Source organism: Pseudorca crassidens, chromosome 2 (assembly GCF_039906515.1).
Source record: "Pseudorca crassidens isolate mPseCra1 chromosome 2, mPseCra1.hap1, whole genome shotgun sequence".
NCBI lineage: Eukaryota > Metazoa > Chordata > Mammalia > Artiodactyla > Delphinidae > Pseudorca > Pseudorca crassidens.
Genome location: NC_090297.1, coordinates 71,245,042 through 71,264,988, shown reverse-complemented (window position 1 = coordinate 71,264,988; position 19,947 = coordinate 71,245,042). Strand labels below are relative to the sequence as shown.

Sequence of the window (19,947 nt, the reverse complement as noted above, 5' to 3'; positions counted from 1 at the left end):
GCATTTAGCATAGTGCGTGGTACATAATACTGAGTGTCTTAAGCATTGTGTTACACTTACTATTTTCATAGAGCAATAGGCTTATACTATCAACATGATATGACTATGAATTAGGTTTTTCTAAATTAGTACTCCCTGAAATACAACACTAAAAAGAATGTCACTAACATGATGTCTAGAATGTCCTATTTATTCCTATCGGAAGTATTTTCTTAGTTTTGTGTTGTCATTAATTCATTGTCATTGAGATTATTAGAATTAAGTTAGAATTCCAGGCAAGATGATACTTATTTGAGTTCTATGAATTTGTCCAAATGATCCTGTTATAAGCTATATAAAGGCAAGAATCATTTCCTTTATATTTAACTTGATTACAACCCAATGCAATGTAATATTTTCAGGGTTATTACTGTATTTTCTGCTAGTATATAAATTAGGAAGACAAAGCAAGGAGAGTAAGAGCATTTTAACAAAATTCACTTGATAATTTGAATACCAGACATTCTATAGTACATTAAATAACTAGACTATAGCATGGCAAATAAAGAATCAAAAAGTAGCCCAGTTTTTAGCACAACTAATTCACGGAGGGTGGAAGGAGAACTGTGTTAGAGAGGGGTAGGTATGTAAGTCATGCACCTTAGAGCCACTTCAACTCAAACCAGGTTGATTCTTCCCTGTTGAGCAGCAAGACCTGAACTGAAAACTTCTATAGGATCAAACAGGTAAATTTTATAGGTCAAGCTACAATAAATGAACTTCAAATGGACATTTTAAATAAATTATAACTAAAATTGTTTGTACAAATATTAAACTAATGATAACTTTTATCATACTCTGTAATACCTTATGCCATATTTTTTAAACATACCATATAAAATAATTTTCAAAAGCACGGATAATGTAAACAATGCAGTGTCACATTCTTATGCAACATCATGTTTTACTCCCCTTATTCCGTGTTTCTCTTAAGTGAGTTCAATCATTTATAAAAATTTGCCAATGGTTCTCTATTTAGTGTAAATGAATTATTTTAACATGAATAGTGGAACAAATTTTATATCCTAAAATCTTAAACAGCAAATGGATTTAAGATTTCTCAACAGACCAACGTCTATCGTTTGAACTAATGTTTCATTTTCTTCTTAAATTTTACAGTAACAAGAGTTCATTGCTTCTTTTTAAAGTTTCTTGATCTCAGGAATTCTCAACCTCTAACCTGGTCCCCATCAAAAATTAAAAACTTTAATTTCCTTGCTTGTACTTACTCATACCTACAAAGACCGTCCCTTCATCTCACCCTCACACTTCTTAGAAACAAAGAAATCTAAACTCTTATGAGTTAGATATCCCTTTCATACACTCCTTCTATATATATTTTATAGCCACTAACGAAGCTCTGCCATGTTGTAAATGGTTTTAATATTTATTCAAAATATATTCATGGTAGAAATCCCATAAAACAACAATTCCACTCGTGAGTAAACTTTTCATATACTTCATCACCCTTCCCTTCCCATTGGAGCCTCCCTCCCCACCAAACCAGGAACAGGTGAGAGAGAAAGGGGACTGTACTCAAGGTTGAAATAGATCAAGAGCACGAAGGACTTTGGACCAAGGTGAAGAAGGAAGTTGCTCAAAGGATTTGGAAATTTATATCATTTTTTCAAAACTAAAGAACATACTGACGATTTTCCAGGTTTCTTCCCACTGTAAGATCAGATAAATAAATATGACTTTAAAATGGGATTTGAAATATCTTTTAGTCAATGTCACAGTATATTGGCAGGAAGTATACGAGGGATAAGTAGTCCTGTTTTCATTATATTTTGTTTAAAAGAAGACAAACACCATAAAATGAAAAATAACTGCTCATATTTACTCTTTTTCTGAACAACTCTGCATTAGTCACCTGACCACAATTACAAGTTCAAATTAATGTCAAAAGCAATTATAATAATTTATATCAACCACGTAATTTTTAAAATTTCTTTTAATAATCACATTGTACAATGCATTCACTCTAAGACAGCAAAAAGTATTAATTTTAGGTCTGTGCGCTTAAGTAAAAATTGAAGGTAAAGAAACTTAATGGAGTTCCTGCAAAAACAATTATATAGATTTCTAGAATTCATGGCCTCTCAGATGTCAAAAAGGTTCATTTTATATATCAGAAGTGCAAAAAATTAATCTTGAGGAAAAAAAGGAATTTGGGTGCTAAAATGGTAAAGGGTCAGCAAGAAGAGGAACACAAAGGTATAAGAATATCAGATTTGCATACTAGTATCTTGATTCATGGATAAGAAAACCTAACATTTTAGAGGACCAAATGATGGAAATTATTAAAAATACAGACTATGTAAATTCCTGTATGCAAGTAGCCTTAGGTTTCCATATACAGAAAGTGTGAGGAAACTAGGGAAAAGGAAATACCCAATGTGAGCTGTTAGTACTAAGAAAAATCTGAAAATTCCTTAACCAATACACTGTTGGTTAAGGCTATAAAACTGTAAACTGCTATCATTCAAGATAGGGAAAGAGAAAGCAATTAGCCACAGAAGCAAAGTAAATTCCCATCAACTGCTCAGCTTCAAGTTTTCACTCTAATGAAAATAAAAAGTCACAACTAAGCCAAGAAAGGAAAGGCATTCAGTTGTTTGCATTCTCAGCCCTAAGCGAAGTTCCCCTCATGAGTTTCTCTCTTCCTCCAGAAAAAAAGATTTATCAGTTAAGATATGGTTACATTAAGGGCTTCCCTGGTGGCGCAGTGGTTGAGAGTCCGATGCAGGGGACAAAGGTTCGTGCCCCGGTCCGGGAAGGGAAGATCCCACATGCCGCATAGCGGCTGGGCCCGTGAGCCATGGCCGCTGAGCCTGCGCGTCCGGAGCCTGTGCTCCGCAACGGGAGAGGTCACAACAGTGAGAGGCCCGCGTACCGCAAAAAAAAAAAAAAAAAGATATGGTTACATTAACAATTAAAGTATCAGTATACTTTAGTAATACCATGTGGATTCATGATGTTAAAAATTTATACTTTTCCTAAATGTGAAACATAAAAATTCAGTATAAATGAGAATAAGGCAGAAAAGGATAAATAGGGTTTTTTAAATAGGTGGACCTTTAATTATGACTTGAAGGAAATGCAATTACTGTTCATTATAAAGAAACACTTCAACTTTTAAATAATTGATTTTATTTTATTTGGTGTTTGTAAGGCTGCACAGATGAGTGAGAATAGTTAAAGCATGGGTTCTCAAAATGTGTTCCTCAGGCCAGCAGCCCCAGCACCAACTGGGAACTTGTTAGAAATTCATTCTCAGGTCCCACCCAAGACCAACAGCCTCAGAAACTCTGGAGGCTAGTACCCAGCAATCTGTGTTTTAACTAGCTCTGCTGATGATTCTGATTTATGAGGACCACTGGGTTAGAGACAGGTTTAGGTACTTTAGTAAAGAATAAATTATATATGCGAACACATGCTTTTACTCTATAAACCTTAATAAAATACAAGTGAAATAGAAAAGCATTTAGTGATGACTATGATTTATGCAGCAAGTACATAACACAGCTTACAATGTTAACATATCTTCTCTTGCTAATTTTAATCATAAGAATCAAGGGTGTTAGTTGCTCTAATGTTGAGCCAGCAGGCTAGTTATTTATAAATTCCTAACCTAAATAAGTACAATTTCTAAGTACATGTATACATCACATGCAAGCCCATTTTCAACAACAGAAGGAAAGTATAATCTTTTCCTAGCTAATGAAAATATCTAACACTAAACAAATCTGGAAATAAAATTTTGGCAATCTGTAAAAATATACTGTGTTCCCTAGAAGGAAGGTATCATTAAAAATAACAAACCAAAACAAGATCCACTATAATCACTGCAAATTTTTCTATAGTCAACCTTTGACTTATTTATTAAAATACATTTTAATAAAGTGGCTCAACTATAGGAAAACATTATACTATACAATTGTTTTCAGAAAGAACTCAAGGGACATAAAGGCAGCCCTTGCAAAAATTTACTTCTAAGCAATTTCTGGGATATAATGTATGATTTAATACCACCTCCTACTAAGTTAATGTAAAACTACATACGCACTCAGTCTCAGATCTAAGCGTATGGTCATTTTTAATATTCTAACCACATTTCCAAAAATTTCCAAGTTGACATGTGTAGATAAAAAGCTAAACATTATTTTACATCGTTGGTTTAAAAGCACTATTAAAAAAATCACCTATGTTATTTCTATACATTATTTTAGGTTGCAACTTTCTATCATATTAAATATTTCTTCCTCTAATTTTCTAATCTAAATATTGCCAAGAAAAATGTGTAATTGATAAAAATGCATTTTACAAATGTATATTACCATTAATTTACATACTAGTATATGGAAATTATGTATAAATTATCATGCAGAGATTAAACAGCAGAATTTGAAGAAACATCTTTTTATTTAGGGGACAGTAGTGCTTCATCACTAATGAAATATTAATAATGCAAACAAACTATTAATATGCTGCTTTTCCTTAATCTTTTAAAACTGTAAATGAAAGAAGGAACAATGCACACATTATTATAAGCTGAGAATAAGCTGTATGAATATCACCAGCATAGCATATCGTTTGACTCTGTTCAGAAGCAAAATTATTTGCTAACTGGGGAGATGAGTGTTTAAAAGCAGAGGCTTCAGAATAAAAAAGAATTGGGGTTTTAGTTCCAGCCCTGCTGCTTACTTAACTGTGAGTCCGTAAGCAACATATTAAACCTTTCAACCTTAGCTTTCTCATCTGTAAACCATAATACCCTCTTTAGAAGTTTGTCGTTAAGGTTAAATAAGATAATGCAGGCAAACTCTTTGCACAATCCCTTAACAAATATGAATTACCAACAACAACAAAAATATCAGTAATAAGAGCATTACTCCTTTATATGAGATGGACATAGATTTGCAAATCTTAAAGGGGCAGAACATCTTTTGTTCTTCCAGAGTATTCCCTGTATTTCCCATATGATTTACTATGTACAGCTTTAAAAACAGGCTGAAGTATTCATGCAAATTTGTTTCCTTTCCAACTCTAATTTTGAATTGTACAATGCCCCACAAATTGCTTTTACTCTTGTTTTTTTTTGTTTGTTTGTTTTGTTTTGTTTTGTTTTTTAATGCAGGCCTCTCACTGTCGTGGCCTCTCCCGTTGCGGAGCACAGGCTCCGGACGCACAGGCTCAGCGGCCACGGCTCTTGGGCCCAGCCGCTCCGCGGCACGTGGGATCCTCCCAGACCGGGGCACGAACCCGTGTCCCCTGCATCGACAGGCAGACTCCCAACCACTGCGCCACCAGGGAAGCCCCTTACTCTTGTTTTGATTATCTTACGCTCATTATTACACTTTACCAAGTGCAAAGTATGGAGATGAGATTCCACGTGTAATCTATTGTGAGAGGTGTTCTAATCAATAGTCTTGTTCTGCTGATTAAGCAGGGGCTTCTGTTTTGGCAAGATAACATTAGTTTCTCCAGTCATGCTCCAAAAACCATTGGGAATCTTCAACAGATCATTAGATATGCTACAATAAAGCTTTGGTACATTCTTTCTTCTTCCTTAAATTACTTCTTCACTGTCCCATCTTTCCTCATCTCGGTGGCACTGCATTATTATTGCATCTCCCCTGAAACTTGCACTAGAGCTATGTCTCCAGGCCATAGGATGCCATTTTCAATTGAAGCTTCTGCTTGAAAATATAAATTAAGAAAATTTCATTATCTCCTGCCAGGGGCCATTATTCACCACAGTTCTAAGGAAGATTAAAAATGCAAAATCTACCAACTTGAACAAATACTCCAGCATTCAACAGAAAAGCCTAGTATATCATGACAGAAACTAAAAATTAATGTTTGCTGAAATTTGGAGTCATCCTCTACAATTAGTCCAATTCTTTATTGAGAATGTCTGTTCAGTGAAGACTGCATCAATAATTTCAGTCTCTTAGTGGCATCTGTTATTTTTAAAATTTAATTATAAAATACTAGCAATAACAGGTCTGTTTCTTTCCTGAGCTACCTTCTGTCTTAGTTAAAACTGCTTACTTTTTGGAGATGAAATAAATGCTTTCAAGGTACTAGGGAAACATGTAATGATATCCCTTTCCAAAATGTCAAATATAAACAGAACATTCACAGGGGTACTGTGGAAGTTTAAAACCACATCCACATGGGGAACTATATCTTCTAACTGAATAGAACATCTACAGTTGATGTTAAAAACCCATTCTCTAACTAATGGTCTAGAAATGATATTCATTCTTGAGCCTCAATTACCAAAAAAAAAATCATATGTCAATGAGTAAATTTTATTCTCTTCAAGTACACAAATTTTTAAAATTTACCACAGAGGGCAAGAAAGAAAAGGAAAATAAAGAAAAAAGGTCACTGTCAACCTATACATTTTTATTAGAGGTGACTATATGCCTGGCACATAACAGGAATTCAGTAGTTGTTTTTGAATGAATGAAATAATGATGAATGGTTAACCTGACTACTGCTGCTTGTAAATAAACACAGTTATTAGAAAATAAGTATCAGACGTCCAATTCTGCTTCAATCAGCTGTACCTGATTCTCAGAGAATTCTGTCAATTTGGAAGCAGTTTTGTATCATGAAAGCCAATAATACAACACTAAGGAGACAGATCTATTTAAGGGGTGGAGGAAAAAGTACCCTTTAGCTTCCAAATAACTTTTTCATGCACTAACAATTCCAAATGACCAAGGAATGAATGCAGTACGCTAGGTACTAGAACCCCTGTCTTTTTTTAGTCCAAATTTACAATAAATTTTTATACACACAGTAGATTATCTTAAAACATGAATAGTTAAGTTCCTAAGTAAATTTGCTCAAACAAAGTAACCAAATAAACTGGAGGGATAAAAAGAAGTTATGCTCCAAGATACAACGTTACAATCATCTTCACAGATGAAAGAGGGAAACTGAGTTGAATGTTAAATCAAACCTTTTTTAAAACTGTGTAATGAAATCCCCTTTTATTATCTAAACTTCCATTCTGTAGAGCTAAGGAAAGTGGGTCCTGCATTTTTAAAATATTTATCAATGATGATTTGTAAGCCTAACTAATTGCTAGGTAAACATAACATCAGGAAGCTAAATGATGTGTAATTAATGTGGTAAAAAAGAGGTGTTCTAAAGTAATGTTCCCATTTGTCACATAACTATGTTCTCATAATTTATTTAATAATTTGTGTATTGTAGAAGATTTCTATTCATCATATAGTATTTAATTCTTTAGGCATGTTAGGATATTATACTCTAAGCATTATAATATTGTATTATTTAAAGTGTTTTAAAATCCTTGAAACAAAGTTGAATTATTGAACTAAAGTTGCTACCCGAAATCTCTAGGAAAATACACTTGAGTACTGATACACGCATGGATACATAATTTGGAAAAAAATAAATAATATTAAGTTTATTCCATTCAGTTTCCTATATACTGGTGTTTTCAAAAATTTGAAATATAGTCCTAATTTTTTAAAAATTGCAACTGTAATTAAATTTTTACAACTGTATTTGAAAAGAGTACAGAAAAAGCCAATTTATTATTTAAATAACTATAAGCAAGAATACAAAATATGTCTGGACTATTGATATATAAACATAAACCTATTTGACTGAAAAAGTGTATAGTATGTAACAAATAGAAAGCCAAAAAAATAAGTATCAGCTAACCTACAGCAAATCAACAAAAGTTTGAAATAAAACCCTGTGTAGGCTCATATGCAGAAGGTTGTTGTCATTCTAGTTTTCAGTATGTTGAAAACAGGAATAACATGAAAGTGATACCTTCCGTAATCATTTTGTGTCAGGAATTAAAACCACAAAGTATGCATACTTTAATATTTATAGTTAAATTGGCATCTTAGAAACTCAAAAAAATTCTCAAAAATTCCACATTAATTACTAAAATTAGGATTTTGAAACGACAATGCTGATTTTCTAAAAACAACCTTCTATGTTTTAGAAACCTTTGAAATTCCTTGCAGTTTTTACTGGACCTTGGGGTCAGTTTAATGCAAATTAGGCTGGACTCACTCAGCCTTATTAATCCAGTACAAAATCTCTTGTTTGCAGAAATGCACATTCAACATAAATGCACTTGCTTTTATTAGCAAAATAAGAAATATTTATTTACAAAGCATGCCACTGAGACTAAATTTCATTCACAGGGTCATCAGGTCTAACTACTTAATGAAAGGAACAAGATAATTCAAGTGGGGATAAAAGCTATAAAATTTTGAAATACTTCAAAAATATTGCTTCCGAGTCCAAATTTTCAAGACCTTTGCTTTTAATAATTTAAAAAATTATTATGACCTGTATCAATTAGGAGCAATTATTTTTAAAAATGTTAACCTACTACAGTTTGCACTTGCAGAAACTATCACATTTTTAACAAGGGAAATGGGATATCGCTATGGGATGCCCTAGTTAGATTAAATTAGCAAGAAACTTGTTACCAGACCATATAAAAGACACACCATAATAAGACATGACCTTTCAGAGCCTTGGAGCCAATCTGTGACGCTTTTCCTTCCTATAACCCTTGCTAATTATTGGCAAAGTTACAGACCCTTTTGTCGTGGGTTATTTTTCTTCAAATTGTGAGGGGATTTTTGGTTTCTAAATATTTAATTAGTCTTGTTATGATATGAGAATTGTACATGCCAAGCATTTTGATTTTCATACTCTATTCCTTCTAATTATCCTCAGATTTAGATTGGTCATCCCAAATCTTTTCCTTTTGTAATTATTTACTTCTTAAAGGTCATTCTGTGAAGAAATATGTTCACCCTTATGGCTCTTCTTTCCCACAAATGGCTTTTCTGGTCCATTAATTACCCGCTTAGAAGATTAGAGTTTGAAATAATGTAAAAGAACCTGCAACTAAAAGGAGTTTTACAGTGCAAAACTGAGTAAACTAGATTTTTGTTGTTGCTATTTTAAATTCACCTTAAAGATAACTCCCTTGGTTTAGATGTGATTTTGACAAACAGGAAAATTATGCCATAAATATTTTTTTTCTGCCTCCCAAGATGTTTCATGGGATGTCATTTAGTCAGTATTATAAATCTCTGCCTATAAAAGAAATGCATCTCTAGTCTAATTGACAGCTAATATAATTTCCTCTTTCACAGACCTCACTTTGATTATAGCACAGCAATGAATGTTCACAGAACTTCCTATGTAATCAAAATGAAAGCATAGACATAAAATCTTGACTTTTGGTGATGTAGCTTTTAAAAATTTACCATCTATGCAAAAGTTAAGACAAAGTACAACTTTTTGTTAAAGTACTTATTTAATTCAGGAATTTTTTTCAGTTTTTATTAAAATGACAACGTTCTATAAGTGCTTGGGTTTTTTAACCAAGAGGCAAGAAAGCACGGCTACTCTTTACCCAAAATGAATTATTTCAGTATGAAATCTTTCATGACTTTTAGTACTATTATTTCCTCATCAAACTTGTTTTTCAGTTAAGTGCACTTTTATTATTATTACTTTTGTTTTACAGTAATTTATTTTCCTCATGTAACTTGTAAATATTTTGGTAGTAAAATATGTGACAGTTTATAAACAAGTATATAGGAATGCTTTGTGTAAAAGGGGATGTGAAAGGACAAGTGAGCAGTATCTTAATAGTATGATCAAGTGAGCAATATCTTAGTAGTATTCATACTATGAACAGTATGAACTTAATAGTATAAATTAATGTTGGAGGAGAGGGAAATACATAGAGTTAATGGTCGACGAAGTGAAAACTCTCATTTGGAAAACAAAATGCTATGCAATTATTCTGCAAGTCATGAATCTTTTTTTATTAATTATCTGATATTAACTTTGTGCCTCATAAAAACCACTATCTATCTGTGTTTTCCTTATGTTGTTCTTTCTAACTTAAAAAGATGTATCTGAACTGAATTCCCACGGAAATTACTGTCAATACACTTCTTGAACGATTTCTTCTTAATTAAGAAAGAAGAAATTAATCATATTCTGCTTTGTGGCTCTCTTCTATATTTTGCATAAAATTGTTATTTAACTCACCAAGTATTTTCCTTGTTAAAATTAAGCTGTAAACTCCTTGCGTTTTTGTTTATATTCTTTTCCAAACACCCCAAAGAGTGCTAGGCACTTCATCGTAACAGGTCTCATACCATGAATGCCTTTAGTTGTTTCTAGGACCCTAGTCTTACCTCTCCAGTTAGATGTTGTTAGGCTTCTTTTAAATTCCTTGGAATGCCTAGTCCTATTTAGGGCAAGAAGTGCTCATTCAATAAATACTTCCTAACTGGAATTCTCATTCTTCTATATTTTATTGAGGGGTTTTTTTTTTTTTTTTTTTTTTTTTTTTGCGGTATGCAGGCCTCTCACTGTTGTGGCCTCTCCCGTTGCGGAGCACAGGCTCCGGACGCGCAGGCTCAGTGGCCATGGCTCACGGGCCCAGCCGCTCCGCGGCAGGTGGGATCTTCCCAGACCAGGGCACGAACCCGTGTACCCTGCATCGGCAGGCGGACTCTCAACCACTGCGCCACCAGGGAAGCCCTATTGAGGGTTTTTTAATTGAAGGAACAACTCAAAATGTCCTGTTGATACATACCACTGTTGTTTCCCTTAATAAAAATTGCAGAAATTTTGTACAGATGTTTGCCTAACTGTTCTGTAAGACAAGAGATGAGAAACAATAAAGGCAAAAGACTGGAACCACAGACTCTTGGGATACTCTTAGCAGTAGAACAGGTGTGGAAGGCTAAAAATAATCCTTAATACCCATCATCTGAATATAAATAACCAAGAGGTGGATATTCTGTGGTTCATACACTCTGGAGTCTCACCTGACGATAAATATATGGCAAATTTCACTGGCTTACTTCTGATAAATCAGAACTAATCTTTAATCGTGACAAAATATTCATAATCTAACCCTTTTATCAAACTGACTATCACTGCAGGTGTCTCATGTGTTTGCACAATTAAAAACCCCATGTTAGCTGTATATAATAAGGTATTACATTTGATGCAAATCCTTTTCTATTGAAACAAGTGCCAAGCTGACAGCAGGAAGAAGCTGATAAGAAAACAACAAGGCATTGCTGATGGCATTCTCGATAACTGAATGCCTACTCGTAAGCATCCAGTCTACAGCGTACTACCAAAAGTGCTCCTTTTTTAAAAAGCACAGATCAAGGGAAGTGTCCTCTGCTACATCTCAGTCACAAAGGCGAGAAATTATCTAAAATCAGATAGATAAATGATACATAAATGACAGAAAGGAAGAAAGGATGAAAGGAAGGAAGGAAATGATAATTTTATATCCACCTGTGGGCCTGGCACTAGAAACAGTGATACAAGACATTATCTGCTGCTATATCCTAGTTATAGGAATACCTACAACTTTGAAAGCATTGTGATACACTAATTATACCACATCCAAATAATATCTAAGCAGAAGAAAATAAACAAATGGATGTGAACTTATGTATTACTGTTCTCTGCTATGAAAAGAGTGAACTCCTTGTTTTCAGAGTCAGTATGAAGGGCTTAGAACCCTAGTGTTATCTTCTATATTGACATTACAGAGTTAAAAACAATTTTTAAAATATAGTATCTTATAGAACTATTCCATAATTTTGAGAAATATAAAGAACACAATCTTTGAAAATCCTTTCCTCCGAGGTCTAAGTGCAAGAAAAGAATTCAGAATACCCAAAAGGAAGAAGAAAGTAAATGAGATGGGACATGGTAAGGAAAGTTTAAAGGAGTGAGGACAGAAGTTGAATAAATCCTTTAACAGTTACTTAGTATCCCTCAACAAATAGTATAATTTTCCCACCTCATGCCATTGCTTATCGCTTTCCCTTCTCTATCAGTTTTTAGAAATTTACTGTGCTGAGAGATTTGGTATCATAGTTATTTCTATATATATTTCATCTTCTTCACCAGATTATAATATCTTGGAGAGGTGTCTGTTTTAAGAATCTTTGAACCACGTGTATAACACTGTGCTTTATTCTAAAATGTATTAACTTCATAAACACCAGTCCATACACTTAAAAATATATATTCTTACCAGTTGTTCACAAGTATCTTTAGAGTGTTTGACACATTAGCTTGCCCACCATACAACTCAGTAATTATCTGGAGGCATAAATCAATGAATGAAAGATAAAGATATAATTTTCAGGAGTCAAGCACAGTTCCATAACCGGGATATAAACCAAAGTAAAACTTCTCTGATTTACGTGGTTTGTAAAAGTTTCTAACAGTTGAAGGTAGAAGGCTTCCAGTCCACGTAATACTCCCAGCTTGAATTAGCTTCAAATCAGTAACTTGTCTGAAAAGCTCAGTTCATCGTGAGCTATAAAATGTTAGACTCAAGAGCTTTAAATACCACTAACACCACGTACAGGCTTGGGAGTACAGCGCTGTGTGCTGTGAAGCAGCAACACTGCTCTTCTGAAAACTAACATGTAATCTTAAGCCACAGATATAAACAGGGTAAGCATATTAAAGAATGAATGACCAGGAAAACATCTTTATCACTGCAGATTAAAGACACAATGTATACCTAATTATACTACACACATTAAAATCTATTATGCTATTTTAAGATTTTTAATGCCTTACAAAAATTACAGCTAAAAAAATGAGATTATCCTAATTTAATAAACCATATCTGAAGTTGCACATTTTATAGCTAATTTTAGCACTATTTTTATTTACAAAAAGTAGTCTAATACTTAAAGTAGTACACTCACACATAACATTACATATTTTATGTTAGAAATGACAGTCATTTCTTAAGTATATTTGATGTCATTATTATGAAAAAGAAACACTGTTAAGATCTTGCTACCGCTCTTATCTTTGACCCTTCAACTTTTCCATTTCAGCAACCTCATTAATGTCAAAATGCCATTAGAATGTCTGCCCACTTTTAAATCTCTACAGCCTGGGCAAGGCAAAATCTTTTGGGTTCAATCAAGAATGCTTTCTTTTTGTATTCAACTAAAAAGCAGAAGAGCATCACAAAGGTCCACCTATTACCTTGATTAAAGAAAAAGAACCACATGACAAAGATAAACGTTACAACGTAAAATGCCATGTTTTAGACCTGAATTGGGCATTTTTAAAATTTGCTTTAAAACCATTTTAGTTTTTGATTGACAGATTCCTATAATGTATGTAACCAATACCACTGACAGGACTTGTTTTTATATCAGTACCTTCCTTAGGTTGGGTAACACTGGAAGCAGAATTTGAGCCAGGAGCTCTGAGAGGCTTATAACGCTCTTAGAACTATCAGTGTTGCCATGAGTAAAGCAGGATTGGGTAGAGTGAGAAAGGCCCAGCAAACTCCTCAGGGAGGGAGCTCTGAGGCTGGCAGAACCCTTCAGAGATGTCTCAAAATGAAGCAAAAGATGAGAAGGCCAACCCTTTGTACTCTGGCGTTCAATGAGGGATGCCTCTGGGCAGAAGGATTTAAGATCCCTTCAGCCCATGGCAGTTCCTGGGCAGGGACTCACTGTGAGCCCATCCACTGGCAATTCCCTTGGCGGGGGCGGGGGGGCGGGAAACGGGCCTGATCTGAAGGGGGAATCTGGAGGGCATACCACAACATTCACTGCAACACTGTAATGGTGTAAAGAGTTTAATGGACTGTTTTCAAAAACAGGTCTTTCAATACCACTTCTCATTTCCACGGTTTTTATTGTATTTTATCTTCTTGTACATACTGACATGTCAATACTGTTTACTAAGGGATATTCAGTGGGTTTCCTATACAGCAATGAACCTTAACAGGCAGCTTTTAATTGGCCCACATAGGAAACCACATTACTATTAATTTCACAGCTACAGCATAAAATAAAACCATTGCTTCTCAAATTCTAGAGCAATTAGACCTCTCGGCTATTTGGCTAACTCTGCTTCATGAGACCCAATGCAGTTAATTATATTTTTTGATGTTAATAGTCTCTGTCAGTCTCAAGCATAACTTCTCTTTGATGAATATTTAAATTATGTTTGAATAAAAAATAATCTTGGTTACATTTCATATTCAGTGATCATCACAGCTTAATAAAGGTCTACTTGTCAAGGGTTGAAATAAATGGTAATGCACATATAAAGGTTCTAAATCAATGTATCAGATAATATACCTGTAATGACCATTATCTATCTCAATCCAACATACCTGTTTATATACATTTTTAAAAGGTATGGTCTCATTCACATGATAACTCACAGTTAGATTTCAAAAGTTACTTATAAACAGTCTTTTAAATTATATATACAGAATTCCATGAATGAACGATGAGAACATCTTAGGACTGCGTCATAAGATAATTTAATGTATGGAATAAAATTACCAAATTTTAAAATGTCCTAGAAAATTCAGCATTCATTCTCTTTCCTTCTATTGCTGTATTGTTTTAGAAAGTTCTAAGAGTAATAATAAAAAAAGGTTTTGACTTACTAAGACTTTTTGATTATAAATGTTATAGAAATTTACTGAAATCATTACTTCCTAATCATTAATGATTACTATGAAATCATCACACAGTAATTTAAAAATAATATTTTTCTCCACATAAAGGTTTTAATAGGAGTGGGAGGTGAGGGTGAAGGAAACTTCCCAAACTGGGGAATTGGGAGAGTGGGAAGAAAGTATAAAAGTAAAGCTCATTAGTATAATTTCTTGAAAGTTTGTTTAAAAATCATGTAGTTTAAAAACTCCCTTAGTTTAGTCTATATTATAATAGTAAGGTTTTAAACCAAGCATTTATTTAACATAAACTGTGAAAATGGGTTTTTCTATCTCAGCTCTTTTACTGAATGAATAAATATTTTGTTATCTACTTAATTAAATAAATTAATAAATTGTTAATAAATTTGTTAATTTTTAAAATTTTTCACTCTTCTCTGAAACCCTAAATTTTTGGAGATTAAAGATAAAGGAGACAAAATGAGGTAAAATTAAAAAGATACAAAGAAATATCCTAAAATGTACATATCAACCTAAGACTGTCTAGTGGAACACTGTGCCAATTTCAAGAAACTAACTTTCAAGAATTAGTTAGTTTAGTTAGTTTCTAAATTTCAAGAAACTAACACATTATAAATAAAAATAGCAGGGGTGGATTTAAGTTTTGTAAGGTCTACAGCTTATAATACTTAGGGGTACCAATTTAAGGAAAAAATAGAAAAGAATTACAAGTAGAAAATGAGGTACCAAAGTGAATACTTATTTAGGGAAAAAAAAGGAAAACACAACAAACAACACAAATTTTCAGAAAGCCTAAAAGTATCACAAGTTACAAAACCCAGAAAACTAAAAAACATTTTAATAATTTAATTGCCTCCCATTCCTTTACAATTCTTTCCTTAATAATTTTTTCACCATATATCTTAGGATTGTCTCTTCACAATTTCATAGTGTCACTTTCTATAATTTTGCTTTTCCTCCTAAACAGCTGATCAAAATTTATTTTTCATTATTGATGGTTTGGATACTTTAGGCATGTCACATACTTTAGCACAATGTCACAGGTGCTCATGTGCATTGAAGTGCTACAGCCTGTGCTCCACAAACGCAGGTATTCTGATACATTCTATTTGATATGATACTCATTAAAAGGGGAGAACAGTATGGGGCATTTACAATTGTAAGTACTACCTTTGGATATGTTCTCTGTGTACTACTGTTTATAATCCACCAAGAATATACAGGAGAGAACTTCTGTTTTGATTAGTTACCTATAAGAACCCTTTAATGACTGAAAGAATTTTCCAGCCTAGCTTCTGGTTCCACATATTCCAAACATTATTTCTCCACCACTGACCACATATCTCAGGTGCCATGGGACACTTTTAAACTGTAATATGACATCCGGCCTTGCATATTTACATCACAATCAGTAAGGCAGTATAATGAGGAATAGGAGTACTTCTAGAGGCCAGTTCTTCACCAGAATAGCTAACAATAACTAAACTGTACATGAGTGTCTACAAACCACATAAAAATACCCCCACTAAACTCAAACTGAATTTATCACCAACTGAACCTCCACTTAACAGAATCCCCAAATGCTCTTAGCTACCCCTAAGCAGCCATAAATGAGAGGAATTGTAACAGAGAAGTCAGAGAATGAAATCAAAACCTTAAAAGATTGTGTTTAAATATCATACTTCAGCAAATTTTACAAAAACATGACCCTGTGAGCCCACTGCTAGGGGCCCTGAGAATGCCTTGGAAGAGGCCTGTGCCAGCAAAAGGCTCTGACATTAAAGATTCATTACTAGCTTCAGGATAAACCCACCTTTAGAAACAGTACCTTTTCCACAAATTACAGTTGAATTCATTAAAAATGACAGACCTATAGTCTGAAAAACAGAAAATTGTCTTGAGATTGACAACTTATACAGAGTGACTCTCATTTCAGACATTATCTTCAAGGCCGTGGGGCATTCTAAAACCACGTCTTTATTGGTTGCATATGACAAGCGAAGAAATATTGGGAGAATTGCAACACATATTAGCTACACGATACACTTGATTGGTTTATATGAAATAAATATTAAGATTACAGAGTTGCTCACTTCTTTATATTTCTTCAAAACTAGACTTTTCCTAGAACCATCTGAGAGATGTTAGCTCTCATCCTAATTGTGGAATAGCAAACAGCACTAAAAACTGTAACTAAATTGCTATAAGACATTTAAAGAAAATAGTAAGTAAAAAGAATAAGTCTCTAAAATCTGCAAGACATAAATATTAGTAAAATGCTATCAGAAATCTAATTACTCACAATAATTTTTCTTAGGCAATATACAAAGTAGATATCCATACTGGTGTTTTCTGTTATTGCTGTTGTTGTTAATATAGTATAGGTGTGCAATCTCATTATATAATATATGGAAAAATTAATAGGGCCATAATAAATGACAGTTTAAGCTGTTTTTAAGCAATTGATATCAAATCTTTTTCTCTCTTCATTTAATAAAATTAGTCAATAGAGTATATTATGAATGATACCGACTCACAATTTCTATCCCGTTTTTGATGTGGCAAAGTCAAGCAGCTAAACTGCTAGTAAGAAAATAAAACAAGGATTTATAGTAAACTGACAATTAAAAATATTTTCTCCACCAAATAACATATAGGCAACTTTTTTTTACTTAATTAGAAATCTCAGTAAAATAAAAAGGATAATGAGAATGGAAAATTCTCAACTTTACTCAAAATTATATTTTGCTATTATTTATGACATAATAAAATAATAAACAGCATATTTTCAGACAGTGGAATTATTCCAAAGCTTCAATGAATACATAAATTTATTTCCTGGTAATAAAAATGCCTATATGAACTGCATAAGATAAATAATTCCAAATTCTTAGGTGAACTTACAATTCATAATTTGTTTTAATTTTTTATACTGGTAGAAAATATGCTTTATACTACAGTTCAGTGGCATTTATCTATGAGTTTTTCGTAAGAGGAGAAAACAGAAGAAAAAGCCATATCCAAAGGAAAGATAGTGGCAATGTCTTGATTTGAAACTCTAAAATAAAATTCTATTTCTATTCTCTACAACTGTGATTAAACAACTATATTTATTTGTTCCAAGTATAACTCTTTTTAAAAGGATGCTTGTAAGTATGGTTTATATACTGACGCTAGTAGTATTGACTTCAGAAAGCAGATACACACTAAAAAGAAATCATACTTAGGTACAAAACAAAGTACTCAAATGAGTATTTGAAAATAGTCTTATGTAAACAGATTTAGCGTGCTTTCATCTAGTTATTTAACATTTGATTGTCCAATACATTGTAGTAATATAATGCTGAATTAGACCTGGTTTCTGTCACTTAATAAATTGATTTGTTTAAATTTACTTTGTAAATAGAAACTCATGTTTAGTGTGTAACAGAGAATGTTCTAAGAGAGTAAAAATCTACAAGGTATATGACAATACATGTACTACTGAAATACCACTGTCATCTCATCCATAACACTCACCTCTCAAATGAGAAAGCTGGCATAAGTGATAACTGAGACTATGAAGATTATTATAACATTAAAATTCAAATGGATATTCATATTCACTTTTATTTATTCTCCTCTCTTTAGTTTCAAAAATAAAAACCACTTCTAATCATAAAAACACCAGAGTTTAAATGAGATATGTCTTTACTTTTAAAAAAACTATAGTCCCTATCTCTCATCTGACAGTAGCTGTCCAAAAATAAAATCAAATTCAAACTTTCATAGTATTATTTAAGGCTCTTAATTTCACTGAATAATCCTTAGAAAATATAGTGTCCTTAGGGAAAATGGTTCTGGCTTCCTTGACCACCAGTACACAAAGGTAAAACCCACATATTAAGCACCAGTAAAACCAGCAGGTCACACTTGTACTCTCAGTGTTCATTATCCAGCAGAATTATTTTACTAATTTTCATCTTAAAAGGAGAAACAGAGGACCCTGTAAGGCAGAATCTCTGACGTGACTGTTTCTTTCTTCCACATTTGAAAAGGAGGGTCATAAGGGATATTAAGATGATTTGCCTTCTAAGCCATTTTATAATTTATTAGTCTTTCTTACACACTACATGTGAATGTTTAATATGGTTCATGTTTATTACTGCCAATAGTCTTTCCTTTCTATAATGCGTGCTTTGGTTTAAACGTCTATCAGTAAGTGACATGCAAAGTATGTGCTCAATTAGATATACCAATTAGGGCTTTAATTGTTATTTATTACTGTACTAAGGTTCAAGAGTTTGTGCTAGTAACCTCCCAATCCTTGGCCAAAGAGAGGTGCTTGTAATTCCAGTTAGCTGTCTTAAAACAACTCAGCCAAGAGTGAAAGAATTAGTGCAAATCCATCACCCAACAGGAAATAACCTAAATACATCTCAGAGATGATGAGTTAGCAGCATCTGAGTTATTTATTTTTGCCCAGATGCATGTTTTCTTAATGGACAAATGGTTGATAAACCTGCCACCACAGATAGATAAAAGCACTTGGGATAAACAGCATAAAGGTAAGGCTGCAGTTTCTCAGAAATGGCAGGCTTAGACCCTATGAGAATGAATAGGTACACTGAATAAATACTAGGCAAGAGAAGGGTACCCCTTGACTGGCAACTATTGATAATAACGCAAGAATAAAATATGTAAACCCCTAAAATATTACAAAACATCAAATTAGATGATGGAACAGATTTGGCTAACTTTTCCCTCTAAAAAATGTGATTAATAAGGAAGGGATGTGAATATCTTAGAAAGATGAGTTTTAAGTTTATTGATACCTATAAAGAGGTCAGGGAACAAAAAAATAACTAAGTAAAACTTCTTTTGGGCTTCCTTGGCGGCACAGTGGTTGAGAGTCCACCTGCCGATGCAGGGGACACGGGTTCGTGCCCCGGTCCGGGAAGATCCCACATGCCGCGGAGCTGCTAGGCCCGTGAGCCATGGCCGCTGAGCCTACGCATCTGGAGCCTGTGCTCTGCAACGGGAGAGGCCACAACAGTGAGAGGCCCGCGTACCCCCCCCCCCCAAAAAAAAACCTCTTTTATATAGCTCTGACTAGGATACAAAGTTTCTTTATGAAGACTGAATCATCAATATAAAAGTTGAAAGGGTTGTATGTCAAGGAGAGTATGCCCACACAGAAATCTGTAATCATGAAGTTTGTCAGAGAACACTGGGCAGAACTGTGACTACATTTTAATGGATTTTCTTGGTTAAATTCTGACAATCTTCGAACATGCAGCAGTTGTCACATGAAGGTTTTGTGTGGATGTGTGCATGTATTTAAGTATCTCCTTTCTTTAAATATTTTACACACACTTAGT

The 19,947-nt window shown here is 33.6% G+C and overlaps 1 protein-coding gene across 21 annotated transcripts in view; it reads right to left on the bottom strand.

The window, feature by feature from the left end:
* Positions 1 to 19,947, bottom strand: part of ADGRL2 (adhesion G protein-coupled receptor L2) — a 271,801-nt gene that overhangs the window by 54,047 nt on the left and 197,807 nt on the right. The window lies entirely within an intron of this gene.